Consider the following 27,595-nt stretch of genomic DNA (forward strand, 5'->3'; position numbering starts at 1 on the left):
CGATTTCAACAAATTCAGTTGTTGCCTTCTTATTAGGTTCCGGTACTCAATGTAAATTAATGTTTTGAATTTATGTCATCGATCAATAGGTGCAACTATTGATTTGGGATGTATGAGGTAAAAAGTGAATAAATAAGTTTTTTGTCTTTGTTTTTATAACATGAAAACATGTCAAAGTTTATTGAGCTGCAAGTTACTTTGTAGTGAACCTGAGGCAGAATCAGAAACAGAAGAATAATGTTAGTCTATTTATTTCTTGGATGCTGATAGATTTTTCTTAAAATGCTGACTGACAGGTAATTTTAGAAGTTTATTTAGAAAGCTGGGGTGTAAGGGTTTGCTGTCTGATCACAGGTCCTGATGCCCATTCCATCTTCTGTGGGACTGGTTGAGAAGTGGGAGGTTACCTTGCGTACATTCCTTTTAATTGTGGTTTTGTGCCTTTTGTGTAAATTTGCTCAATTACAGGTGCTGGTAGAGCCATGACCATGCTGTGCTGATTCAGTAGTTCAGGGCTGATTTCAGGCTCTCGCTCACCTTATGGACAATGATATCTCGACTTCATATTGGTTGAAGGAGATGACTATTTCCACAATCCCTTAAAATGCCATAGCTGTGAGACTGGGAAAGTCAAGTAGCGGTGGACACTGTTTAAGGTAAGCTATTGACCTCACCCTGAAGTGCAGATACCTTTCTTCCGATGGTGTTGGAGAGCAACCAACTGCCCATCAGAAGTATGAGGGTATCCTCACCATCACCTGGAGCCCCTACCAGGTGGAGGGAATGACCCTCATATGCCAACAGGTGAGCATTGCTATTTCTTTCCATGGATCCTTACAAATAGTGGCTTGATGGTTGAGTAAGAAATGGGCCAAAACCAACTGAAAAACAGAACATGGTTGCATGATTATTTTTTCTGATATTAAAAGCACCAAGTTCTGTCCACTGTGGCAGAGCTTGTTCTCTTTTGATAGTGTTTCATTTAAATAATAGAGCTGGTTTGAATTGGAAAGACAGGTATAATGGTTTTATGAGGAGACTGAATCTCTGGCAGGAGGTAGAACACAGACATCGATTTGATTGCTGTAAGGTGGTTTATGGCATTCGGTGCATTGCTAATTATTTCCCTACTGCAGAGCTACCTCCAGCCCTAAAGGTCTTTATGTATTGACCGATTGCCACAATGTTTAAAACTAACAATGTTAATTCTAATTTTCTGATAATACGTGTACTAAAGGTGTCTGCTAAGGACTCTCTAGAGTCAGATGTTACCTAAAGCAGGGTGTTGCTGACTCTATTTTCATACTGATCCCCATAGTTCTGCATCAGATGCTTTGCTGCATGTTGCCCACCATTTCATTTTTACTGTTTGTAGAGCCCTATGAGCATTTGTGTACTTCGTGTACAAAGTAAGAATTGTTTGAGGCTTACCTTAATCTTAGGTGCAGAGGCAGAAAACAGGGATTATGGGCAATAATTCACTGTAAACAGGAGCACAATGCTACTGAGTTACAGTAGGTGGAAAAAATAAATTGGTAAATAGCATCTTCTGCATGGCTATTTTCTGAGATAGAAAACTATTTGGAAAATTATGTATGGTGGTATTCAAGTGGCTTAAAGTCCACCTGATCTACTTAATATTTACCTTCAGCTTGCTCTGTGTATCTGCCTTTTGAATATTGTACGTAGACTGACTGCATCACTCTTCAGAAATCAGCATCTTCTCTGCACAAAGGGCTCAATTCACTGTTGAATGTAGCCTGTCTTAACATAGTCAGAAAGTCATCAGTGGAGGAAAGTAAAAGTAATACAGAGCTAATGACACCTATTAACACACCACACAGAAATTAGTCCTATCTTTTTCCTGGATTGCAGTTAAACCATTGCACTCTTAAGTTATTCCAAGAGTTTTGAGTGGGTGTGGTATTCCTTGCTCAAAACTAGATGTTTGTGGTCTGGACTAGACGAAGCAATGTGAGAGATCTGTCATTCAGAGCCTGCCTGTGTGTGCCAAGGTGCAGGAGAGCTGAGGAGGGAGGCTGCTTTGTAATTAGCACAGCAGGATGAGTTTGTTTTGAAGTACAGCTTTGCTAGGGCTGTGTTAGTGGATTACGTACCTGTTTTTTCTGTGTTGTTTTTGGATGAAGAAAGGTGCCTACAACCTGAGATCAGCGCATTGCCAGCTTGTCTACATACATAATTTATTTTTGATTTAAAGAGCTTTGAGACCTTCATTTGAGGGTTGCTATAGAAATTATTGTTCTCATTGGGAATTAGCTATAGTAATAAAACTTGAGAAAATGCAGTATTTTTACTGCTTTCATGGATTTGGGCTGCTGCTTTTAAAAATATAGGAAAAAAACCCCCAAACCAAGGAGAAGAGTTGATTGAGGACATAGTACACTTGATCAAATGGAGGCAGAGCCCAGCTGGCAGGAAACCTATTAAAATAAAAGACAAAATAAGACAGTCAGTTTTGTCAGGTGGGGACCACATTCCTGTTGGAGATCAGAGGATTCACATCAATCACAGCAGCCATAAGTGCAGGTTGTATGTAGTAGGGCCTGTGCAAAGACTGTCATTTGTGTCTCTATCTTACATAGACAGAAATAGAAACAGGTATCTTGTCAAAGAGTCAGTGGTATCAGAAGAAAAAGTGTATGTGAATTGATCTATAAAAGCTTGGTAGATGTTCTACCTGTTGAAGCAAAGTTGAGCAGGTATCTCTAAGGTTTGCTATATTTTCCAAATGGAAAAATGAAAACAACATCCTCTTCCAGTTTACTAGTCACCCAACAGTCGTCAAAAGAAAAAGACCGCTCTTAACTTTTCATGTATGTTATTGTTTTTTTCTGCCGTTTGACTGCGGTGAAACTATGACATTTATCTGTTCACTCAGAGCCATTTGGTGTTCTTTCCAAAGGGACTGTTGGCCTTCTCTAGGAGGCTTTTGGTACTACTTGACCTCCTTCATCTCCTTCACTGTACTGTTTTGTGGCTGGGACTGTCTTTTGTTCCTTCTGTGCGGTGTCTACTGCCCTTGGCCAGGATGTGGACTGGTTCCTTGACCCTATTTCCGAAAGCCCCAAGAGCTAAACAATTCTTCTGTATGGCAAGCACTGCTCTTTTAGCAGACGTGTTCTGTCCGTCATCTCTATTTGTTGAACACAGAGTTTTGTGCTCTGGGTACCGCTCCTACCTCAACATTTTTTTTGCTGTCAAAAGCAGAAATGCTGATTAAAATTAAGCAGAGTTTGTCAAGGGGCTTCATAGGTGTTCCCAGGATGCCTTTCTTTTGCATATTCATATAACTCACGCTATGCAAAGAAGCTAATGTTTATGCCTCTGTAGCTCTTTGATATGTGTGTTTTGCAGAATCTCCTCTGCCGACCCACAGAAACTGAATTATTGTAGCCCACAGCACAAAGCTGTGGCTTTCTAATTTCAAACAATAGCTGCCATGGGGCAGTGTCGTGGTTTAACCCCAGCCAACAACGAAGTACCATGCAGCCGCTCACTCCCCTGCTCCCCACCCCCAGTGGGATGGGGGAGAGAATCGGGGAAAAAAAAGGTAAAACTGTGGGTTGAGATAAAGACAGTTTAATAGAACAGAAAGGAAGAAAATGAGAATGATGATAATAATAATAAAATGACAGTAATAATAATAAAAGAATTGGAATATGCAAACCAAGTGATGCGCAATGCAATTGTTCACCACTTGCTGACCAATGCCCAGTTAGTTCCCAAGCAGTGATCTGCTACCCCCTTCCCCTGGCCAAGTCCCCCAGTTTATATACTGGACATGACGTCACATGGTATGGAATACCCCGTTGGCCAGTTTGGGTCAGCTGTCCTGGCTGTGTCCCCTCCCAACTCCTTGTGCCCCTCCAGCTTTCTTGCTGGCTGGGCACGAGAAGCTGAAAAATCCTTGACTTAGTCTAAACACAACTTAGCAACAACGGAAAACATCAGTGTGTTATCAACATGCTTCTCATACTGAACTGGAAACATAACACTATACCAGCTACTAGAAAGAAAACTAACTCTATCCCAGCCGAAACCAGGACAGGCAGTCAGATTTCTGGTTGAATTGTCTGTGCTGTGCAAAAAAGCAGGTGCCACTTCTGTTCCTCAATAGTAATGGCTGGCAATCATTTCTTGTTGATTTTATCAGAATGAAATAAAAATCAATGTTTTGAAATTAAAGTGATTCTTAAAACCCCAGAACCCCTGGGGAAGTCCTTGGCCACTATGGCAAGTCTTTATCCTACTGCTGCCAGTGGTGGTTTCATGCAGTCTCCTGCCACTGGAGCTACTCCTAACTGACTGGAGAGTATTGAGCAGAACTCGATGGTGAACCCAACATTTAATTTTACTTTTAAATATAACACAGCCCAGCCTAATTTGCCTATGCTCACTGCTGATGGACTTGTACCTAATTTCCCTGAAAGTGTGGATACAGACAGATACCAAGAGTGGATTGGACTTTGTTCTTTCCAATAGTTCCTTTGATCAAATTCAGCAGAATTTCTCTGGTGGTGGCTGTAGAGAATTGAGCTTGTTGTGTCTAGATACTGTCTCAAGACTGATGTAGAACTGATAGTTCCTTTTCCAAGTGTGAGGTCTCACATACACCTGAGTTGGGTGAAAACACACAGAAACAACAGAGAACATCTGTGTTCACATGCAATAGACTTGTGCGGTCATGGCAACGGCAAGAAACTTGGTAAGACTGGAATCAGTGTAATTGCAGCTCGCTGGAGTGCTTGCAAGGTCCCCGGTTGTGCCTGCAGGATTTGTACGGTCTTTGTGCCCAGGCGAGGCTGGCGAGCAGCAGCACGGTCCTCTGAACAGCAGCGGAGGACTGCGCACTGGGACGCTGCCATGCGTTTCTAGTTCTCCTCCGTGACCGCAACAAGCTCCTTCCTTTGCAGACTCTCTGCTCTTCCTCTCCTCTGCTAAGGTCTGTTTATGCTGTGTATTTCCTTTAGGGTTAGGATGGATGCTTATCTCTGTGTTACAGTAGCACTAAGCGAAGTGGGCTACGATCTTGGCCAGGGTCTCTAGGTGCTGCTGTAATATTAATAAGAACCGTGTAATAAGATTCAGTGTTTACAGTTCTTTCCAATTCATGTCTGTTCTGAGTAGTTCACAGTATTGGGGCCTTAGCTACATATAAAAATAAGTAATTGATTTGCTTCCCATTGAATAAATGACATGCCAGTGGAATGATTAATGAATAAGAAATCACGAGCGTCACTGGCACACAAATGGGAATCATCGTTCCCTTAAATTTTTTTTCTAGTTGGGTTTAACTTTCCATTGGGAATTACAGTTTCACTAATTTAACAAAACTGCCCCGTAAATAACTCATCATTTTTTATAAATATCAGTTAAAAAAATCTGTATTGAAGTACTGAGAAATGACACTTGTAGAAGAAACACTGCTGCAAATAATGGGAAAATTGCAGATGTATTTTATACCTCTTCTGAAAATCAAAAGGTCTCATAAATACAGTCTGTAAAAATGTCTGTGGAAGAGTTAACATAACTGTACAAGCAATAAGCCTGACCTTTCAGTGTAATTTGTTTTAGATTTGCTCAATCCTTTTTTATTAAAACTAGCACATCTGAAGCAGAATTAAATCCTATTATACCGGCTCTGTGATTGTATCAATTTTTCTCTGCCATGGCACACTTTATTAAAAATTACTTTGTTTCATATTGGCTAATGCAATCAGGGGAGTAAATGAGGTTTTGTGGTCTTTGGTAAAGAAAGAAGCATGTGGTTTCTATCCTTGATAGCAGTGTGAATTACCATGAAGCACAGCTGAGTTTCGACCCTACAAAAATCAGTTCAGGTATTTCCTCTGGGGTGGTAAAGGCACAGATCGCCATCCTGTCCCGGTGTCTGCACTGGTCCATGGACTGGGTTACACAGGGGCAGCTGCATTACATGCTTGTGCCTTCTTGTTAGCAAAAATATTCCTATGAACTAGATACCAAATCCTTAGAGAAGCTATTTATATCAGATGGGGAGCCTTGAAATGAAAAATTTACTTCTCAGTTGCATGTGGCAGATTCACCATACATCTCAACCTCACAAAACCAAAGATGTGCTTAAGTCAGGCTAAAATTGCCCAGAGAGTGTTATAACTTGGTTACTCAGCTTGAGGTCAGTCTGGTAGGCTGGAACTTAAGCCTATTACTCAACTTCAAATCCAAGTAAACTAACTTTTCACTGGTTATGCAGGAGTTAAAAGCAGTGCATATGTCTATAAAGTTTTAGATTCTGTAGCGTCCCTATTATGAATCTGGGATTGATGAGAAGAATTGGTTTTGGTCTGGCAACACTGGTACTTGCACCAGCATCAGTGCCCCAGGACCACCGTGGCAGTGCCAGCTGTGCACTGATGCAGAAGAGGCTGCACAGGGATGAAGATTAGCCCACTCCGAACATCCCCAGCACAGCTGTTTTCCTGATCTACTAGGCTTGATTTGATGTGCTATCAAGACTTCTGGACTCTCTTCGCTATTAGTTCTGTGATAGTAAAAGGATTACTCTAAAGAAAGAAATTGTTAGGCAGTGTAGCTTTTCTGTGACTGGAAAATACATGCAGTTAATGAAGAGGGAAAGACCCCAGTGTATCTGCCCTTAAAGGGAGTTGCTTGAAGCTGAACGTAGGTCTGAAGCACTTGGCATAATGCGGGGCATGGACGTGACCTCGTTGAAGATTCCTGTCTCTGTTTTTTATGGGGCTTTGTGTGGCTGCTGTGGCTGTTTGGAGGTCCATCGGTTCCCAGAAATGCGGAGCTGGCAGTCAGGTGTCCTCGTTAGTGCTGCAGATACATACGGGAGGGATCAGCTGCGCCGTTCACATTCATAGCAGGTTTGCAGTTCTCTTTTGCACCTATCCTGAGCACAATACCTCTGAGATATGAGCTATGTTCTTGCACCTTTTGACAGCCAAGGAAATCGAGGTTTTATGGGTTTATAGCCATTCAAATGTCAAGTGGGACAAGGAATGCAGAGTTTTGGAGTGCTGCGTTGAGCCTCCTGGCAGCCCAGAAGCTCTCCAAAAGCTCTTGCTCTCTTTTTAGCTCCTTGCTCAGGATCATCTGGTGATATTTCTATATATGTTGGGCTTTCTTCCTCTTTTCCCACTATCTTGCTGGCTTGTCTTTGTTTCTGCCTCCCACATAGTTCTGTGTTCCAATGCAAAATCACCAGTTACCACCAGTGGAGCCTTCTGTTTAGTATTTCTACTCCCTGAACTGCCTTGGATACACCTTTGTTCTGAACAAGGATATGTGCTCATAGGTACCCCCTGCTTGTGTTTCATCCGTCTCTTTTACTGGAGCCTGTTTTTCATGCTGACTGTTGGTGTTCGCTCTAGAAGCCGGTAGTTACTGAAGTGTTGGTGTATTTGCTGCCCTTGTGTGGGTTTTACCTGGTTGTTTTTCCCTCTGTTTCTTGCAGTGCAGAGTTAGGTTGGATTGCGAGAAGGGGATTTAGGTGGAATCAAGTATTTTTTTCAGGTTTAAAGCCTGTCCAGTGCTTTTTAACTGACCAAGATCTACAGCGCTTTGGAGTATTTATGGCTTCTACTTAATGGGCTGTTTACAATTTCAGTACCAGCCCCAATAGTCTTGCTGAGCATATTTCCATGCTTATGACACGTTTACAGTGAATAATAAGAACGGATACATTTTGTGTGTACAGGTTAATGCCCCCAAATCAGGTGCTATGAAATGTTATGGATGAGTAGCTGGGGCAAAACCCTTTTCCCCATCTGCTGTTTGTTTTACATAGCATTATGGCAAGATCTGGCAAACATGTGAGTTCATTTTTTGCTTCCTCTGCTCGTGGCAGGCAAAGTGCAATGTTGCCTTTCTCTTCCCCTCTCCCATGTCGTGTGCATAGACTGGGGGAAGAGGTATGGCTGGAGCTCTCCTGAAAGGATGCATTTTGTAGGAGAGCATTTTGTGGAGCAGCTCTTGGCTCTTTGAGGACGACGTTGGTATCTGCAGCTTATGTTTAGGAGGCCCCAAAGCTGGGAGCATGCAGCAGCCTCTCCGGACTCCCTCTCCAGAGTCTTCCCTTCCCTGCAGAGCACCGCATTCAGCACCGCTGTTCTCGGTATCTGGCTGCAGCACTTTTATTAGTGCTGTGATTTTGCTCAGATCCTCAGAGCAGCCTTTGTGAGAGCAGTAGTCTTCTTCCTAAGACAAAATGTCTCAAATCCTGGCCTTAAAAACAGTTTTCCAACTTGGAAAATCTCAAGTAGCCTTCTGCCTTTAAAATACAGTAAGTGTGTTATCTCACAGGAGTAAGAGTAACTTAATATGCGTATCAGGTACAGAATGAGGCCTCTGGGCAGTGTTACTGGTGGTGTGGGACTACATAAAGGAAAAATGGCTTATCGCTTATTTCCATCTGCCCACAGCTGACCTTTCCAGGTGCAATGTGTTTCGTCTGGTGCATCTGGAAATGCTCCAAAACTGCAGTCTCTTAGGCTTTGGGACTGTACATATTTCTTTGGAGATAGCCAAATATCTGCAAATAGGAAAAAAGGAGAAACTTTGAGAGGGAAATGGCCTATTTGCCACTGAATCGGATCTTAGTTTTTAACGTGCTGTTGGGTTATAAATGCTGCCTTGAACATTGACTTAGAACAAATTTAGTTCTGGTGACAAACAATGAGCTGATAAGCCCTGTTGCCATGAAATCCTCTGTTTTGTTTCTGACCAACTGTATTACAGCTGGCTCAAGAGCCGCCTTTCCTTTATGGAAAGGAAACTCTCAGGAAGCGTTAGGGTTTGTGGCTCACTATACTTGCCCAGTCCTTGGCCCCACCACAAAGACACTCAGTGGTGTTACTTGGCGTGAAGGCACAACCACAAAACTCATTTCACATGGACCATTGAACAACCATTAGACATTAAAAAATTTTCAGTCCTTACCCCCAGATGGAATTTGAACCAGTGACCTGGAGGTGAAATGCGCTGCTGCAATCCTCTGGAGCCTGCAGAGTGTTTGTGTTCCTCCTGCAGAGCACTTTTCTGTATCAAAAAGCAAATTAATCTATCGCTAAGACTAATCCTGTTTGTCTCAGAAGTAAACACAATTTTCAAAGGTAGTGTGACTATTTGAGACTATTTTTACGTTCTGAGTTTCAAATGTCATAAAAAAATTTTTTGCATCTGTTTGGTTATGCTTTTCTCTATGAAAAGTCAAGCGAGTACATTTGACCTAGATGAATTTTATATGAGTAAAAAGGTGGACAACAGTAATTCCCTCTGATAATGTAGGAACCTTTAACTTCCAATAGGCAACCCTTTTTTATTTTTTTTTCTAATTTAGAGGTGGAGCAGACAGAAAACAGTTATGCCCATAAATGCCACACACCTCTTTACATTTTTGAAGTTTTTGGTAGTTATGCCAGCAGGTGGACCCAATGGTCATCCCAATCACTGTGGGCTTTGCTGCTTCTTCAGTATCTAGTATCCCCTTTCAGGTCAGGCCAGGGAAGACTGGAGAGGTGGAACAAGAAGAGGCAGCTGCAAAACTGCAAAAGTCTTTTTATTATGCCAAAAAGCCTGACATTTTCCAGCTTTTTTGAACTGCTGGCACTCCAGTAAGGTAAATGTAGACACATCAGTTTATTACATCAGTAGATTTGGTCTTATACTGGTAAGACTCCACAAGTGATCTGCTTGGACACCTTGTCTGGTACAGGGTCTGTGGCTGAGGAACCTGATCTTGTGAACACCGCCCAGTTTCAGTGCACTTTTCTGAGTGGAATATTAGACAGCGGCTCACAGCTAAGGGAGCCCATCTTCTGATGTCTCTGGGCAACACAGGATAGAGAAGCTGTTTGTATTCCTGTAGTTTATATTGAATGCCAGTGATGACATGTGCATAAAAGTCATTAGTTAAATACTCAGGGGTCGACGCTCTTGCAGAAGATAGCCAAGGGAATTATCTGTATGCAAAAGGACAATTTAAGTTGAGAGCATCTACAGGGATAATCAATGCCAAATCTACCATTACCATTGATTTAGGCATAATTAGTTTGGATGAAGACAAAAGACTCATCAAAAATAATAAATTGAAGCATAGCAGCTAATTTAACAGGCAGAAGCCTCCGTCAAAGAAGTTTGAGGAAGGTGTTTTGATCCTTCTGCACTGATTATGTGACTTGATGGGTTGGCTCTGGCTGGCTTGCACCGCGGTTGGGCACAGACACTGTGCTACAAGAAGACTATCCCGACTCTTCCAGGACAGCATTAACCAGCTTGTGTGTTGTGTTATATCTGGAGAGCTCTGCACTGAAACAACCTTTCTGACCTGTCACTATGTTAGGGATTTCATGTGTTTCCTTTACAACTAATTTTAAAATCAGCTTTGGTTTTTGGATCTGCTGCTAGTTTTTAAAGTCTCAAAGAGCCGTGCCCTGTTCTGAGCTTTTGTAACTGGATCAGATTGGTACGTGGTTTGGAACCTTTTCCCCTTACCCAATGGATGAGGCTTTCTTTGAACTCTGTTCCCCACTTGCTCTGCAGCTTGTTTGTCATCTGTAAAGTGAAGCCCCATGTAGTCATGTAGTCCCCTAATTCCCTGGAGAACGCGTGAGACAGGTCCAGGTTCACAGATGACAGCCACAGTGAAATCCCAGACTTTATTCTTTCTCGTGCTATAGCAGCTTATGTGTTTATAACAGATCTCCAGTTCGTAACTTCTGCGTTAGCCACAGTGCTGGTTGTCCCACTAACGTTGTGTTAAATATCTGGTTTGGTACCCCACTCTTGCTGGCTCTGTAGGGTGCCAAGCAACCTTACAGCTGGCAAATCAGTGCCTGCTCTCTTATTTTTGGGTTGGGGGTAAAATCACCATAGATAAAGTGTAGGAGGGTTGACTGTGTTTATCAGGACTTTGTTTTTCAGGAGCTCCGATGCGGTGAGGAAGGCGCAGCCTTCGCACGTACCACCTCCCTGATGAGATGGCTGCGGTGAATTGATGCCGCTTGCGCAGCGGCATGTCATTCCCATCCGCCTCCTGACGGACACTGCTGCAAACTGTGAGCAGTCCCGGGAAGCAACATAAAGGAATCACACCTGTGTAAAATTTGTGTGCATGATGTGTGTTTGCAGGGGAGGAAGGAACTAATAATATGCTGGAAAACTGAGGGGGACGAAAAGGAATTTGAGAATCGGAGGGAAGCAGCAGTTGAAAACGAATCTGTTCCAAGGTGAGTGTGATCTTGCACTCTAACCATCTTCACTCTGCTTGGGGCTGTGGTTTTACCTGAATTTACCAGCATTTTCCATATTTTTCCACAATGAGTTGCTGACCCTGCACTTGATAGCAAACATAGTAAGCAAATGGCCCACTGCCTTCTGCTGAGCTGTATCAGCTTTCCCTGGTTGAAGGCCACCCCCTGTGCTCTGGTTTTGGTCGGTTCAGGGGACTTGGGAGGTTCAGGACCCCCACTCTAGGGGCAGATCCAGCATTCGAGCAACAACAGAGAAATGGGATGCACTGTGTGGGTGATCCACATTTTCACCATCAGCCTATAAACGTGTCAGATGAGTAACAGTGTATTGAAAAAGCATCCTTGAATACACTGGCAGGATGACTTTCTGCTAGAGTCCTCTGGGAACAGCACAGTGGGCTGCCAAAACCGAGACAGGCACTGTGGAAAATGGTAAACGGGGATGGAAAGTTGCCAGAGGCATGAGAGCACTATCCAACTGGACAGCCTCAGCTCTCCAGAGAATCCTGCTCTGTGCGTGAATGGAAGCAAGTAGTTTCCACCCTTTCTAGTGAGGTTATTTCTTCATGTAATGGAAGGTCACCGGTTGATTTCTGGCTGATCAGCAGAACTGCTTCCAGGCTGCATAAATTTAATGTGGCCTTTTATTCTTCTGTGTGGCTACTTCTTCCAAGGGGCATCTCTTTATTGCTGGAGAATACCATGGAGACAGCACTCCTCCAAGCAAAGGGGAGGAGGAATACATGCATAGATAACCTGCCTGGGATTTAGATAGCAAGGGACCAGAGAAGGTTGTTTAGAGTCTGGCCTAGTAAATTAATTTAATCTCTATAAACTCTTGTTCAGGAGCTGGTTCCTTGGACACCAAGTATCTGTGTAATTCACTGGTACCAGGATGGATTTATGCTGATAGAGGAGCTGGCTCATACATAGTTCCTTTTTAATTTCCATTTTGCTGTTTTTCCATTTCTGGGAAACGAATTAAGCAGAACTAAGGCCACTTAGGGAAAGTGTCTGTATGAGGCTGGAGGAAAATCTAGCTGGACAAATCTGCTAGTTCACATTCATAGCTGTGCTGAATTTGAATTGAGTCTTTCAAATGTCTTTGTTTAAACAAGCTGTGGGGGTAGGCTGGAGGAGCAGGGCAGAGGGAAACTTGCTTTGTCCCCTCTGCTGGCATCCCCTTTGTACTGTGTATGTGGCCACAACCAGGCACTGGATGGTAGTGCTGGGTTTCCTGAGAAATCTTCTGTCCTCGGAGTGAAAAGGGAATAAGGGGTTAATGCTGTCCTCACACATGAGTCAAGGTTTTCTAAATCAGTATTAAAAGAAGACCAGTCTGGCTGTGAGGGAAAGAGACAACGCATGAGTGTGAATTTGCATCGCCAGGTCTGGAAGGCATTTTGATTTCTGTCGAGACTGAAGCGCTCTGAGGAAGGCTGTGCACAGTGCTGCTGCTCTGCCTTTTCCTTATGTATTGCAGCTGTGCCTATGTTCTGATAAAGCCATTACTTCTGAAGGGAACAAAGAGTTAAAGATTGAAAAAGCAAAGATTCTAGGAAAGGCAAACAATGTGGTTTATAATAAGAAGGTATAAATTAAGTAAGGAGAAGAAAATAGCATGTTGAAAACAGATTAGTAAGGAGTGTGCCCGTGGATGCCTGGATAGCTTTACCAACTAGTCAATTAGAGCCAATTATCATCCTTAAACTCCTAGCACCATGTTTAGTATGCTTGGAGTGTGTCCAATTTAGCTTGCACTGTTTCATAGGTTTACAATTTTCTCTCTGTGTCTGAAATGATCTAGCTGGAGACACCAGGAAAGTGCCAAGCATTAAGTATATAACAATTGTAATTCTTTTGACTGAAACCTGATTTGATTCAGTTGAAAATGACTTTAGTGTATTGGATTTACGGTTCATTTAACAAGTGCTGTAGATGTCAATACATTAGTGTAAACCTGATGCAGGTAGTAATTTGGTTTCTAATGAGGTTCCCCAGCAGTATCCAACTATGAAAAATGGGACATTCTTCAGTGAAGCACAAAGTGCACCTGGCTGATTGCAGATGTTGTCTGAGGCCCTGCCGCTTAACTTCCTGGGAACGGGGTGGCGTTACGCCTTGCAATGGGCTTTAAAAATGCCTCGAACTGATACAAAGTTAGAAGTACAGATTGGGAAGAATAAAAGATTGCTCTTTAGAAGTTTTGGTTTAATTATAGATTTAAATTACAACTTTATCTCTTATAGTCTTAATTGTGCAGTTGTTGCAGATGCAAGATTTCAGCCAGATTTAATAGAACTGCAGCAGCTGAGATCAAGAGAAACCTTTTATTTTTATGGGGCTGCGTGATCAGACCTTCTCTTTACCTCCCCACTGTCTTCAAAGTGTTTCACTGAATGATCTTTCTGGTGAAGGATCAGTTTTATTGTATACTCATGGGCTGTGATGGAAACAGGAGCAGTGCAGAGCGGCCAGGACAGAGAAGGCAGTGACGTCCCGCTGTCCCTGGACCCACCTCTTCCCTCTGGACGTGAGACAAGTTCCAGAAAAGCGGCTGTGGAAGACACAAGCGAGGGGGGATGCGAGACTGGGTGGAGGACGATATGGTCTAGAGGACAAAGTACTCGTATGGGCATTTGCTTCGCCAGAGGAGTAAGATGTTGTTTTGGAGAGGCGCTTGCCCGTGACGTGTTTGTTTTCTTAGGCTTTAGCTCTGGCCCTGGGGTGCCTGCGGCTGTGGGGTCCCTCCTCGGGCACCAGTGCTTGGCCTTGCCACTGTGCCCAGGGAGTTTGCAGAGACGCGGGGCTCCACGCCAGCACCCTTCCAAGTCTTTGTCCCTTTCAAGGCCGTGTGCGCGGCCAAGAGCGTGTCAGGTCCCACAACAGCTCTTGGTGGCCCTTTCCCTGTGGGAAAGGCCCTTCCAGGCTGTTGGGCAGCCCAGAGGGCCACTGCTCTTCAGCGCGGCTTATGTGCTCACAAAGTATTTTTAAATTTTTCTATGCTGCAGCCCAGCAGGTAGCTTTTGTTTCAGCGTTAAGCTGATTTCCACAGGTTGAGACGTTACTGATCAATATGAGGGTATATGAGAGCCTGACCCCAGCAGACTGCATTGGTATGATTAAGGGTACAGAAGATATGTTCAATCCTACATAAAGCAGCCTTTCGCTGTCTCTTGATTCACTTCATGTCTCAGCTGGAAATACAACTTCTTTCTCTCCTCTATACTTCTTAATTTCCTTCCTTTGCTGTTATTTAGCAGCTAAGTGCTACGTGCTGCAGTAGATAATGGAAGAAGCCGTTCAGAATGAAATGGCGTGGCATTTTATGCCCTTTTGTAAACTATATAAAATAAAGATGAACTTCTCTGCTTGTTTCAGACAAGGCACACCTTGCTGTGGGGTGTTGGCTCTCGTATTTTCCACTGGAACATGGCTGATTCCAGACAGCAGTGATTAGGAGTGCTTTTCCCAGCCTGTGTGTAGAGGTCAGCAGCTGTGGGGCTGCTTGCCCACAGTCACTTTTAAAAGTGTCTTTTTGGGGTTTATCCTCTCCAGAGGAAGGACAAACATAATAAACTGAATTCACTTACTGCACAGAGTTGACTCTGAGGTAATGTGAGTGCTCAGTGCTGCAGTCTCTGTAAAGATGCTGCAGTCTGCAAATGGTGCTGTGGATGGGAGCCCTTAAGAAAATTATTCCAAAGTAGCTTTTAAATCAAATGATCAAATTCTGGGTAGACTTTTTTCTTCAGAATTTAAGTGACTAAAATTTCAGTAAGCTTAGTTTTCCCTTGGAAATTAATAAACCTCAATTGAATTAAGGGTACTTTAATTCTGAGGGAGAGCGTCCACACAAGGACTTAATGCAGTTTAACCAAGCCTTTGAATTTGTGGTTTTAGACCTGATCAGCTTCCTTAAGTGTGCCCAGGTCTAGGCAAGTCCCTAGTTTTGTGTTCCTCTGCTTCAGGGAGACTTTATCTTCTCCACCGTGGCACTGACTCGGAGGGTGGCAGACAATAGCTGTGCCACACTTCTCTGCAGTAGACTGTCGCTTGAGCTCCGCTTTTAGGTTTGCTGGGGAGAGTAAGATGCTGGACAACATGTTTTAAGCAATTATTCAGTCTTAAATATAGAATACACAAAAGCGCAGAACTGCTTTGACAGGGTATTAAATATTAAGTTTAACATATCAGAACTACTTAACACGCTTAGCTGCTATGAAATAGTGTACATATTTATAGATCTCCCAAGTCAGCTGAAGCCAACAGTCTGTTTTCACTCTGGCATCTCAGTTGAACAATTGCACTATCTAGATCTACTTCCAAACAGATCAATTAAAAGCTCCTGCAAAAGTTACTGGGAGATCATCATTATTATAGGGAGGGGGATGCACCATATAATAATTCCTACGCAAATTTCTGTCCCTGTGCCTAATGCCATTAACAGCTACTAGTGACATTTGATGCCAGAATGTGATTCATTTCAGTTAAGAAGCTCTGTCTATGTCCGCATTCATTTGGGATTTATTGTTCTAGCTGGTGGAAACGACTGTAAACTGCTAGAAGGGATTTCTCACTCTGCTGTGTTTGTCCTGAGCCAGGAGAAGGTACGGGCCAGGTTCTGACTTGCAGTGTGCTGGTGTGAATGCAGGTCATCTGTTGGTCATGGCACCGCAGAAGACTAAAATTCAGCTGTTGGAGGGCAGGACTTTGCTAGTGAATTTTACAAATTCTTCTGCATTCACTTTGGAATAACTTCTGTTCCTAACAAATGTTTTATTGCCTTTCCTTCAAAAGGTGGCTTAGACTTCTGGGGTTTTTTTTAATGCTTCTTTTATTATTTTTTTTTTTTATTTACAATCTTTGGAAATAACAGACAAATTCTAACAACTGTACTTGATTGCTTTTCCTATAGCACCCTGATGCAATTGCAGAGAGGACTTGTGCAGTTCTATGCACTCTTTTTTCTCCAGGAACAAATTCTTCTCAGAATTTACAGGCAGGTTGTGTATGTTAGTTTTATTATCTCATTTTATATATTCATGTTTAATGAATCCAGATGTAGTTATGGGCTTACCTAACTGCTAAACTAAAATAGGAAAACCTTACCAAAGGTTTTACTAAAATAGGAAAACCTTACTAAAATAGGAAAACCTTACTAAAGGTCCTACTAAAATAGGAGAACCTTGGAGGTTCAAAAGGTAGAGTTCACATCTTAGCACCTCTCTCAGCTCACTACTCCTGCCTGGGATGGAAGGAACGGCAGCCCTGCAGCAGCAGACTGCTGGCCTGCCTGAGTAATGCTTTCCTTCAGAATTTGGAGCAAACAGCAGCTTTCTGCCATCGCTGTGTGGCATTGGTATGGCCACCAGGTAACAGTACCACCTGCACAGTGTTTTGTAGCAGCCAGGACCTCTGCTCTGGTGATTTTGTGTCCTCATGCCTTTTTTCTAGGTCTGAGCTTGCAGTACTGTGAAGTTAGGACAGAGCAGAAGTACCAGTGCGGTCATCTCCTAATGGTCCAAAATCAACAGAGAGGTCAAACCAGTCACAGACTTACAATGCATAAATTCAGGTGAAGTTATTTTTCTTGTCTTCATCTTTCTGCTTTTGTAATTCCTGTTTTCTAGGCTTTTAGGAAGCTACAAATGAGGTAATTTTTTGGTCAATCTGCTTTAATGACAGTGTGGGTCTGACACAACCTCAGGTTTCCGAGCACTGGAAATTTGGAATAAAGAGCCTTGTTGTTCATATCTGAGAGCTGGGAATACTGCTTCTTCCTTCCTGCTCCCTTTTATCATGCAGCTTGACAGAAATATTTTGTTTGTTATTTAAAAAAATGTATTTGTTAAAAGTTAATATTTTTTTCTTGTAAAGGCTCATCCATCCTGGTATTACATTAGCAATTCTACTTTGTTCTTCTGTGAAGCAAGTTTCAGTTTACAGGTACATCTGCTTTTCATTCCACGGCTTAAAGAAAGTCATCAGGAAAATCTTAAAACCTACTTAATGAAGCCTTTTAAATGCTCATCCTGCACTTTTGAGTGAAGTGCAATTTATATTTCATAAAAGTAGAAGCTGAGCTGCAAGCTGTAAGTAATTATCGTATAATTAAATGTCTACTATGAAAGAAATGAAAACTCAGGCTTCTTGGGAGGCTTCTGCGACTCGTTTATGCAATCACAAATTAAATTACATTTCTTTACCTTATGAATGTTCTGGAGGTACATTAACCCAGTTTGGAGATGCACCTCTGAGACTGCTAAGCTGCTTTGAAAGGGGGAGGAAGTTGATCAAATCAGTAAATTCCATGGGCCAAGAAGAAGAACACGTAAATATCTGTGATGGGTTCTGCAAATGTGACTATGCTTTTCTTGTCCGGAAACGTTTGCAGCTAATAATGAAGAAATCAACCCCTATGTGAGCAGTAGCTTAAGCGAACTGCTGTGCTATTAGGTTACTGACTGATGCTCGGGTTTTGGTGTACATGGTCTTTCTCTTCAGGAAAGAAAAGTATTGTCAGTTTGTTGAGAGTGGGATGGGGGATGTTGGATATCAGGAAATCTGGACAGAGATCCAGGTTTCCAACTCTTCATGTATTTAGACTTCCTACATGTTTAGTTAGAAATCCTCTTCCACTACCCAAGGAGGGCAGTGAATTAATAGGCAGTGCATCTGCTGGGGCTTGCAAGGAGGAACCTCAGCTCTGGATGTGAACACTTCCTTTCATGTCACGGGGGACTAACTACTTCTGTTAATAATTATTCAAATGATGGCGTTGGATGAAGAAAATTCCATGGCAAGAAAGGAGATGAAGTAGCAGCATATCAGCATGTGCACTTTGTATTCTTGCTGCTCATGTTGTTGGCATTTTAGGGCTGGCGGGATATACCTGGTTCAGTTTTACCTGAATGTGGGAAAAGCTGAATTATTTAAAGACAGGAAGCCCTGTCTTGGAGCTGTTCTAATTTAAGGAGCTGCTGCAATAACAGTCTGTTATGGCTTTATGCAAATGACGAATGAAATATTTTCATGTGCTGATGGAATTAAAGCACAGTTTCTGTATGACTTAGCTTAAAGAACAGGAAAAGTGAATGTTTCATCATATTTTTCCAGTGTATTGAGCTTGCATGAAACTCTTTACTACAAAAAGGACAGTTTTAGTCATGGCTCTCTGAGAAGCTCCGGTACTGTGCTGCTGAAGGGGCTTCTCTTAAGTCAAGTGTTACTACACCACAAGAGCATCCTTTTTGTCTCCTCAGATGAAGATAAAACTCCTGGTGCCCCCAGTGTACAGTACAGTGATAGTTAAAAGTCTCAATTCACAACTGTTTACAGTGGGGTGATGACAATGTAATGGTATCCTTTATGGCACGTCAAGGGGACATATAATTGGTGTTGGCTTTTCTTTTCCCTCTCACTTTTTTCCTAAGGTTAACTACTTAACCTTGACTTCAGGCTGTATTTTTTTCCTCATTACATTTCTCCATTATACATTATTTGGTTTGGTTACAGTCACTAGACTTTAACTGCTCTGACATATTAATTTTTAAGGGCATAAATGACTTCATTAAAATAATGTCCTTCAGATAAGTGTACTTGGCACTGTGATTGGAAGTGGACAAAAAGAAATATGAAGCATCAGCTCCTCTACATTAGTAATATATTATGGGAACCGAAAACAGTACAACATGTATTTAAAAAGCTTCCCAGTTAACTTTTAGAAGTTCAGTCTGTAGCCTACATCCTTGAATCGCTTATGTTCAATCATTTGTACAACTGTCAGGATTTTCTTTTGTAATGTGCTTTTAGTCAAAGCTTTGTTTTATGTTTGGAGTCTTCCTTCATTTGTATGCTACACTGGTTTCTTAGTATCCCTGCTTATTCTGTGTTATTTCTTTGCAGTAAATACCGGCTTGTTATGAATCTGAAACAAAGAGGAGCACTGGCTGTTGGATCCTGATATGAAATGTTTATTGGAAGTATATTATAGTTAGAGTAGGTGATTGGGAACCACAGCTGCTCTCCTGTTCCACTTCTAGACTTCGTTCTTCTCTGTCTCTAGCACAGAGCAAGCCATGTTAAATACATTCTGCTAAAAGGTGGACGTGGTCTCTGCTGGTGTATTGTGCCAAGAGGAGTGGGGACGGCAGGTAGCTACTCCAAATCAAGCGTTATTCTTTCTGTAATGGTCTATTGTACCCCTTGCCAAGAAGTGTACTGTAAATACCAATGCATCTTACAGCAAACCTTTCAAGTAAGATAATGGGGTGACAAGTGCAGTAGTTACAGTGGCTTGAAACTTCTGTCCAGATCTCTTAAGTTTTTCTTTCTGGTTTCCTTTCTGCCAGACCCTTCTCTTCCCCCGTGCTGTCTGTGAGTGCTCCCTGAGCCCCGATGTCACCTCGCCTGCAGCTGGAGGGGGATGGCGTAAGGAAGGCTGCCTTGCGGACTCCCCGCTCAGCCGAGACTCCCGTGGCATCTCGTCAGCTTGTTTCGAGGTGACCTGAATTGAACAAGGTATTTCAGATATGTACTAGTGCAACTGAAAGCTTTTAGCTGAGTGATGATTTCTGCTTACCCTTCTCCAGGGCTGTCCTTAGCTCTTGGAAGGGCTTTTAGCTTTCTTCATTAATCAGCAAGTTCGTAGAAGTAAAATGCTTTGAGATTGTAACTGGTCCAATGGGCCTATGGACGTGTGCGTGCTGGAGGGCACGTCCTAAAATCCAGTGTTACCAAGCAGTATTTTTGCCTCGTGCTGGCAGCTGAGGAGGGCTGGAGCTGAAATTACAGCCTATTTGCCTTGTCTCCCCCGGAGCCTCACAGCACGTTCGAAGAACGTAGCTGACTGCTTTGGGGTGATGAGGCCGTGGCCACTTCCTTCATTTCTTCAAGAGTAGCACTGCAGAATGAGGTATATAAATGCTGGGCTGCTGCAGATTAAAAACATCTCCTAAAAAATAAAGTTAAAATTGAAGCTGACCCAAGTTAAAAAGCAATTTTCTGAGAATGTAAAGGCATAAAGGAAAGTGCCTGAACATGATTTTAAGTGGGCCTGTGAATGTAGAAGATAGGCGGCAGGAATAAAAGGATGCACGCGTCAGTGGGGTGCTGCAGATGGAGAGAGCCCTAGAGTCACATGCTAGGAGCAAATTTCAATTAAATAAGCATACTTCATGTAACTATTGAATTCTGTCGGGATAAATGGATTTTAGAAGAATATATGTATTTTTTTGAAACCATGAAGTCACCTGATAAGGTAGTAATAAATCTGTCAGAATTTCTACTTTGACCAAAGCTGAGCTGTAATATGGGATTCATTTCAATACCTAAAGCCATTTTGGGGTGGGAAGAGACTTTACCGGCTTTGGAATTAGATTTCTCTGCAACAGGTATTACGTTCCTGACCCCATATCATTGCCTTTGAGGAGCAACAGTATTTAAAATCCACTGTAATGCAATAAGCCTGAGCTCCAGCCAAGTGTGTGCTGTGCTGCTATAATACAGCACTGATGGTGGCTGTTGTTAAGGCATTGAACATATGCGAGGTAAACATAGGGCTTTCTTCAGGAATAATTAATAATTTAATCTCTGTGAAGTAGAGGTTGCACTTCATTTATCCCAACTATTCTTTGATTTTTTCTCTTCAGCCCATTTTGGCTGGGATCTCTCCCTTTCTGCCCTCCTCACCCACACAGGTCGCCTTTATAATAAGCTCTTTCAGCAAAGACCAGCTTTATTTCTTTCAGATTGCACTAAGCCTTTATTTCTTGTAAAAAATAATTGCGACTTACTGTAAAAGACGTTCTCTGATTGAACAGGCTACCTTTAAGAAACTGGCGTGATGAAGAGCTGCAGTCCCTGCTGTGGCTGGTACGAAGTGGTACCTGCTTTGCTATAATCATCACTCCCAGGCCAGGCTGCGGAGACTTGGGCTCATGTGTCAGTACGTCTGCGAACGCGTGTGAAGCTGCAGAGAGTCACAGTGAATTAATTTGCTGTTTGCTTCTGCTCCTTGCTTTCAAGTCTGCCGCAAAGCCTTGGACCTGGCTGACACTAGAAGGTACTTGCCTGTACCCCCGTGTGTGCTGACCTGTTGCAGTACACCAATCTAATGTCTTTACGCTGAGCAAAGTCGGGCTTGTCCAGATCTGCCCCGAACCAAGATAAACCAAATCAGCAAAGCACTTGGATTTCTTAAATGGGTCTAAAATGGGGCTTTCACTGCTGTAACTAGTATTTTCCACAAAGAGCAGTATTCACAAAGCCATGTTTTCTGTGAATTTGTATTTCATGCTTGAATTTCCCCTGTGTATGTGTAATTTTGAAGACTTTTTCCTGCAGTTTGGATACCGCTAACGTCTCCCTTGTATGAATTTTCTGGTGCCTGAGAGACAAAGTCTGTGGTACCCCCTTTCCCTTGATGAAGCTGTCAGGGTCTGTCTCTTCACAGCCACTTGGGTTCAAACCCCTTGTGTTATTTGGGTGAAACTGGACAATGGGGGTCAGAATTGTTAGTGGAGGAAGAACAGGAGGGTGTACAGAATGATTAAGTGGGACTAATGGTTCAGAATATTCACATGATTATAAAGTAATCGTAAGGAAATCTCATTCCAAAGTACTGGAGGAGTGCATCTAGAAAGAAAATGGCTTCCTCCCTTCTGCACACGTTCTTTAATAGGAGCAATCATAGATAATGGATCACTGGTTTTAGGCAGTCCTTTCTCTGGATTTCCACTGCATCTTGTTTTGTCAGTGGAGGATGGGGTTTATGAAAATCTCCTTATTACAAGTACAACCCCGCTTTCTTACCCTTTCAAGATCTTACAGCAGGAGAGACAAGCTGCCTGACGGGTGATGACTTCAAAATTGCACCCACGGCCTTTGGGTCTTTGCTGTTCCGTGTGCGAAACTGGGGTGAAGTTTGAAGATTTTACAGCTGACAAAGATTTGTAAAATTCAGGGGCCAAAAGTAGAGAATAACACAGAGTGTACTGCCTGGCAGTCAACTGCTACCCCTTCTGATGTGAGCAGTTGGTCAAATACGGAGTCGTGTGGGTTGTTTCCATTAGTAGGATTTGATGAAAGGACTCATTTATTTTTGATGCACTTTTTTATTTAAAAAGAATGCATAAAGTTCCATTTTATTAAGCATGGCAGGAGCTGAACAGTGGGAGACAGACATTTTCTCGCTCGCCTTTGCATTTTTTAAGTCCTTTTTAGCAAATCCAAAAAAGCCTCTAAGTAGCTGTTGGTGTTCATCCAGGATGCATTCAGGTTTCCTTGTGCTTTCTCCCCACTACCCTGGTCTCTGCTGCCTCTCTTTCTTGGGCACAAAAGTCATTATAAAGCAGTAGCTAACAAAAATCTCTTGAACTACGTGGGCTTTGTGTGTGACTTTTTTGGTTTCTCTCTGGAGCATTACCATTGTTTCAGATGCCTAAATCTGTACATAATTTCCAAAGAATGACCTGGTACCCCGGAGTTAATAAACATTCCTCGTCACAGAATAAACTCTCTAATATATGCCCCAAACATGGTTTAGTGTATTTATTTCCAAACTAATATAATGCTAAAGGTTATTTAACTTTTTTAGCATTTTCTGTAATGTTTACTTGTTAGTAACCAAGAAATCTATTTTCAGTGCTGAGTATTGCTGACATTTAAAAGGGTCTGAGTGATGTTTTGCTGATGGCTTGTCGCGTGTCCTTTAGCCGAGCTTGCTGCAGCAGCATGGGAAAAAGAGGTTGTCCTGGAAGATTTGTGATTCCCCTGGAGTTTCTCTTCAGAGCCAGTCATTTTTATACCTGGGGGAAAGTTCTGGCTGGATGTATCTCATATGGACAAGAGGTTGTGATGACTCTCTGACTGAATAACAGGGCCGAGCTGTGCCAGTGCCGGCTCAGCAGAGTCCTCGGCACAGTGAGGGTGACCCCCTCAACCCTTCCCCAGACTGTTGGTGTGAGGCTGTTGGTGCATCCACGGGGAAGCACTTTCTCCGTAGACGATACACAGTTTAGGAGCTCCACGGGTGCCTCGTTTCGGCTGTGGTGACTCAGAAGTTGCCAGAGAGCCGTAAGGCTGGGCGATGAGCTGTTTTTTCCAAAATTAGGGGGTGATTGCAGCCTGGGGCTTTGAGCTGGGCACTGTGGAGTAGCTGCTGTGGGCATGGGTCGGGGTGTGGGGTGACAGACTTGGTGCTCTGGAGTCCCAGTGACCTCTGGTGAGTCAGGTCCCTTGTTGGTGCCTGAGTAAACTGAGGTTTTACTCCACTGGATAAACTGAAGGTAAATGCAGTAACACCAGCAGAGTATTGCAGGGTGCCAGCATGGGAAGGTATGAGAGCTGTAAGCTGTAACACCATGGATTACAGGGGTTGTAGACTTCAGAACTGATATTTCTAAAAGTGGTGCTAGAACATTCCCCCTTCCCAGGCCCTTTATCCTAAGTGTGCTTTTAGTCAGTCTCAGCACAGGAGTGAGCAGTTCTCCAGTAATTCTCTAGTTCGGGCCCAAGACATCAAAAAGGTGCAGAAAACAGAAAGGATGGAGCCAGACATGGCCTGGGAAGTAAACAGGAGATGCCACATAGACCAGCAGGAGGGGAAGGACAAGAAAAGTGGTAATTTGCCCCAGCATAGAGTAAAGGGTAACTGGGATGGTTAGAGAGATGAAATGCGAGGAGAGGTTGGGTTGTTGTAATTTTTACTGATCTTTAATTCATCCACAGGGATGACTATCAATCAGCACGGGCCGCTGGCTGTGCTGCTGCCCAGCTCCGCAGCCGTGTCAGCCCCACGGACCGCACCGCCGCCTCCAGCAGCACCTACCGCGAGAGCGAGCGGAGGTCTGTGCTGGATGCCCCTCGTCCTGCCTGGGACACGGCCGGAGACCTGGATTTTGTGCACCTAGACGTTTGATGTACACCCAGCCCTCTGAGTGTGCCCTGCACCAAGTGGATATCGCTGGGGTTGAATTTTGAGGCAACCTGTGACGGTAATTCAGCATAACACAAGGTAGGGAGATATGTCCCAGGTTTATTTTTATCCTGTAACATGCAAAAAATTTAACAGTTCTAGCGGATTCTGATTTCAGAGCGACTGACTAGTATTTTCTTCCCCAAATTTAATTTGAGCTAACAATTCTTTAAGCACTCCAAACTAAATTGGCCATGGCACTGTCAGGTTGGCTTTAAGTATTGCCTTTCCCACTCCTGGTAGCTGGAACAGTTGTGCTTTTGTTTTACAATTAATATTTTGATGAAAACTTGTAAGGTACTGTAGGCATAAATATTTAATATCTTCTCTCCATGTTTCTTTATTGCTGAGCTTAGTGATAAGTTAGTAATTCAGACTTAAATGCAGATAAAACAGTAATATGAACAGTTTAAATCTGCATTTTTCCAAAGCTCCTGTGGTCAAGATGACTGCATTCTAGCAAGAGTATTGCTATTTAAAATTGTTTACCTCTACACTTCAGCTGAATGCTGCTGTATATGATAAATGAGGTAAATAAAGGTGCCTTTCGGGTCCCAATAACTGCACAAGAAACCTAATCATTCTCACTAACATAAAATAATTTAACAAATGGAACAGTGCCATAGCAGCCTAATAAGAAATTTCTGAATACTGAACCACATATGGCCAAAGCCTCTTGAGGCATAATTCAAGCTTTTTTCTTTCTTCCCCATTTATAGTCGGTTTGTTTCATGTTTAACGTGGAATAAAACTTTGTGGGCAGCATCCCACATTTTGTTTTTTCAGTTTATTTAGTTTTTGATCTGGACACGAAACACTATTATTTACCTTTGTGCCATGATAACTGGTACCACTTCACCTTATGGGTAAAAACCACTGGAATTCATGGCACTGTTCCTTGGGAGAGGGCAGACTGCTGACATAAGGTTCAGATTTTCATCTCTTTAGAGACACACCTATGTCACTTAAGCCAGATAGAACGATGCCTTTAAAGGCAAATGTTAAAGCCTGTGTCCCACTGTCTCTTCTTCCTCCTTTCCTTCCTTCTTTGGCTCCCGCAGAAGAAAGTAATTTCTGAGCAGATGGAGATATTACTATTTAATAAGAGTAATCTTTGCACAACACTGATGGGCTTTTGCTAGCCAAGACAGTGTCATTTGGCTTTGTATTTTTAAATACTGTTATTCTTAACAGCATTACCATTTGAGGAAAAAGAAGTTAATCTACCGCTTTGTTAGCATGATCTGGGTTATCTCCTGTGGAGATGCATTTGTGAGGCTTTGGTCTGAGGGAATTTGTCTGGAATTTAAGTACTTCTACTGCTCGCTTAAGCAGGATAAACATCTTGGGTTTCTGTCTAGAGTACACACTGGCAGAGAGCACCAAACAGAGATTTAATAAAATTTCAAATTCCTCTCCAATGCACAGTTCAGTTGCAGGTTTTGTATGTTTATCTGAAGAGTCAACTTGTGCCCTAATCCTACACTTTGATCCACTTTGTAAGCCTTTCTGTCTTGTCTTGCAGATGCCAATGTATCTCATGTAGAAATGCAAATAAAAATAGAGTTGAGGGGAAATGCAACTTTATTAAAGCCTCGGGATCCTCAAGAAACGTTTATCCCAAAGTCTGCTGGTTAAAACAAACATAAGAACCATCTGTAAGAGTGTGTCTCAATTCCAGCTGTTTGAATCCAACCATTACTTGAAATCTATGGATACTAAAATCTCCTTGGCCTCGTTACATCTTAATTGTAAGAGAGGCTGGATGTTGCTGGTGTGTTTTGCACAACCTTCCCCAGAAAGCTTCTGGCAGCCGTGGCGATGAGCTGTTCCCAGCGGAAGAGTGGCAGTCGGATACACCATCACCTTGCACTACTCCAGCTTCCTGCAAGCGTACGTACGCTCGCAGCTGCGACTGCCGAGTTCAGCTTCCCAGCTACGGGTGCATTTAAAATCACTTTTGTGCCTTAAAAAAAACAAGAGCTGTGTTTCATTAACACATCATGGTGGAAGCACAGATGGTGCATTTTAAAAACAAACCAGGAAACACTTTAAAGTAAATGAGGAGCTGTTATTCTCTCCTTTGGTGCCTATTGTAACCAAATGTTAATGGGCTTGGGCAGAGGCTGTGTACAGGCTAGATATTTCTGTCTGTGGTGTGATGGGAGCAAATGAAGACAAAGTGGGAATTAATCTAACTATATCTGCCCATCCCAAGCACAAATACTCCCATCTTTGCAGAGAAGGAGTCTGAGCTTTCCTGATGAGCAGCCCTGCCAGGAGGGCAGAGTGGGGCAGTGGCTGTAAATCCTGACTGTGAGCAACACCGATGAACTGACCATGCTGATGAAAAAGGATGTCTGGGAGTCCCTGGGTGGTTAGGCACTACAGAAACGTTTGGAGAAGGCCAAATTAGGAATACCCTGTCATTAGGGAGCCCCACAGTTCAGAATGGAGCTGATGGGTATGTTTTATGCTGACATTTTTCTGTCAAAGCCAAGCCTGTTTATGGGAAAATGGTTAGTTTCAGTGAATTTCCCATTTTTGAAAAGTTTTTCTTAAATGTACTTCCAGTTCAAGTGCGTTTATAACTTTACATTTAAGGTATAATACAAAACAAACCTCCAGATTTTACTGAAAATAAGGCCAAAGCCATTCCAAGGTAGTTTAAAAACTACTGAAGCAAATTTATTCAATAAGACCACTTCTTTTTTTTCCTTAGATTTTTTTTTTCATTCAGTGGCATTTTTTTAGACTTTGGACTTCTTGTCTAATGGGTGAGTGTTGATCTTTATTTACTTTTTAATTCTCAAAACTTCTGTCGTGGTTTAAGCCCAGCCGGTAACAAACACCACGCAGCCGCTTGCTCACTCCCCCGCTACCCCCTGCGGCCACGGTGGGATGAGGAGGAAATATAAAGAAACGTTCGTGGGTCGAGACAAGGACTGGGAGGGATCACTCACCGCTTATGGTCATGGGCAAGAGACAGGCTCTACTTGGGGAAGAAACAAAATCAATTTAATTGACTGCCAATCAAATCAAAACAAGGCTATGAGGAAGTAAAACCCAATGTGAGAACAGCTTCTCTCTACCTCCTCCCGCAGGGGGACGGGGGCTGGGGTCGGTTCCTCACCCCTTGGCTCTGCCGCTCCTTCCTCCTCAGGGGGAGGAGGACTCCTCCTCCTCACTTGTGCCCTGCTCCGCCGTGGGGTCCCTCCCGCGGGAGACAGCCCTTCACCAACTTCTCCAGTGTGGGCCCTTCCCGCGGGCTGCAGTTCCTCACCGACTGCTCCAGCGCGCGTCCCTTCCGCAGGGTGCAGTCCTTCAGTCACAGACTGCC

General features: G+C 43.0%; 1 long non-coding RNA gene across 1 annotated transcript in view; it reads left to right on the forward strand.

Annotated features, from left to right (window-relative positions):
* Positions 1-26,093, forward strand: part of LOC142043094 (uncharacterized) — a 28,165-nt gene extending 2,072 nt beyond the window's left edge. Inside the window, exons 2-8 of the long non-coding RNA XR_012653941.1 lie at positions 469-656; positions 10,948-11,252; positions 16,734-16,854; positions 19,631-19,799; positions 21,101-21,342; positions 24,009-24,294; positions 25,781-26,093. This is a non-coding gene — a long non-coding RNA (uncharacterized LOC142043094). The remainder of the gene's footprint in view (positions 1-468; positions 657-10,947; positions 11,253-16,733; positions 16,855-19,630; positions 19,800-21,100; positions 21,343-24,008; positions 24,295-25,780) is intronic.
* The last annotated feature ends 1,502 nt before the right edge of the window (positions 26,094-27,595 follow it).

Source organism: Buteo buteo, chromosome 22 (assembly GCF_964188355.1).
Source record: "Buteo buteo chromosome 22, bButBut1.hap1.1, whole genome shotgun sequence".
Classification (NCBI taxonomy): domain Eukaryota; kingdom Metazoa; phylum Chordata; class Aves; order Accipitriformes; family Accipitridae; genus Buteo; species Buteo buteo.